We start from the raw sequence: 1,684 nt of genomic DNA on the forward strand, positions 1-1,684 counted from the left end.
AGGGAAATTTTTCTGACTATAGGAAAAAAATACAAGCATGCCGAGGGAAGGTTTGCGGATAAATTTATTGTTGTAGTGTTAGTTTAAGGTATATGAAAAAAAAACTACGTTGCGTTCAGAAACAATTTCCCGTTAAACATGCGCTTGTCCAGACTTTCTAGGTATGACGCAACATCCCTTTCGAAAGCGGAACATTGTATTCGCCATTTGTGATACCAGCCAGGTTGCGCGCATGTAGGTCAGGTGCCGTCATTCACTGCTTGATTTAGTTTCTACAAGCGGTGATTTAATAGAACTGATCTTTTTGCGTGGAGCATCAGCACAGCGGTCACTTTAATCACCGTCTCCACCGCGTATCGCGCCACTGAAGGAGTTCTGTCAGCGTGGTGCGCAGCGTCAGTCCGCAGACTACGACGATGTGCTGCTGTCGGTGGTCATGGCACTGACCTCCTTCTTAATGGCAAACGGCAGGTGGCTGACATGCACGCTTGCATCCATGACAGCCATCAGGCACATAGTCTTCAATGTCGGGGAAAAGTCTAGTACATGCATATCCGTCAGCACCTCTTCGACCTGTTCAGAAGACTCTTCTATATTGGACTCCACCCGCTGCTCCACCCTTGCGTTGGATTTCAATCCTCGACCACCGAAGACGAAAAGCAGCTTGTCAATCACGCAGCAGCCCGGGAACCTCCTGGCAGAGGGGCCTGACCGTTTCGGCGTCACTTGGCTCCAGCACGATTTCTCAGGGCTGTACTTGTGAATGCTGTGAAAGTATCGGTCCCGGTCGACGTCTAAACCTCCAAATATGTACAGATCTCCATTGTAGACGAAGGAGGAGTGATCTTCGCGCCCTTCGGGGAGCACGCCGACGACGCGGGGGCGCACCCATGTCGAAGTGGACGTGTCCAGAAAAACCAGAGAGTTGCTGTAGACTGTGCCTCGGCCAGAGAGCACAGTAGTGCCTCCCCACACGTACATACGGTTCCCAATGGCTGAAGCCGTGTGGTACATGGGGTTCTCCGGTAGCTCGCCGTTTGTTGGCACGCTATGCCACCGCATTGTCTTCAGGTCGAGAAAATCTATCTTCGGCGTGGGTGGGCCGACCACCGGCCATCCACCATGGAGGTAGACTCGGCTGCCCACCAAGCAGGCAGTTTGGCCGAACCGCAATTCTGGCCATTCACCAGACACAACCAGGCGGCTCCACGCCCTTGTCCTGGTGTCGAAACGGTAAACAATGTTGCCTACTTCGTTGTAGTCCCGGCTGCTCCAGAGGTAGGCGCTGTCTCCGTAGGCGACGACGGTGCGGCCGTAATTATTATGCCAGGGGCTCCCGTCCGGAAGCGACTGCGTCTGCAGCTGGTTCCACTGGTACAGTGCAGGGTCGAAGACGTAGACGTGTACGGGTTCGCGTGCAGTGCGGTCCACGTCCTCGCGGTCGGGGTCGAACGAGTAGATCTTGCCGTTAATGGAGACGGCCGTGTGGTTTGCGCCTTCTGGCACGCCTTTCAGCTGCACCGTCCACATCTTCGCCTCTGCAAATTCCTCCTGGAATGGATACGCAGCTTTCTTTTTGGCAGTATACCACTAGTGCGAGCGGTGGGGTTCTTCACTTTCTTCAATCTTTTCTTCTTTCTCCTCGATGTCCGCACACGTGTCAGCGATGGTTCAGCGTCTTTAT

At 53.6% G+C, this 1,684-nt stretch overlaps 1 pseudogene; it reads right to left on the reverse strand.

Annotated features, from left to right (window-relative positions):
- Positions 1-408: 408 nt before the first annotated feature.
- On the reverse strand, positions 409-1,030 carry LOC149335345 (kelch domain-containing protein 3 pseudogene; annotated as a pseudogene).
- Positions 1,031-1,684: the final 654 nt, after the last annotated feature.

Source organism: Amblyomma mixtum, chromosome 7 (assembly GCF_055824585.1).
Source record: "Amblyomma mixtum isolate Tamu chromosome 7, ASM5582458v1, whole genome shotgun sequence".
In the NCBI taxonomy this organism is placed as follows: domain Eukaryota; kingdom Metazoa; phylum Arthropoda; class Arachnida; order Ixodida; family Ixodidae; genus Amblyomma; species Amblyomma mixtum.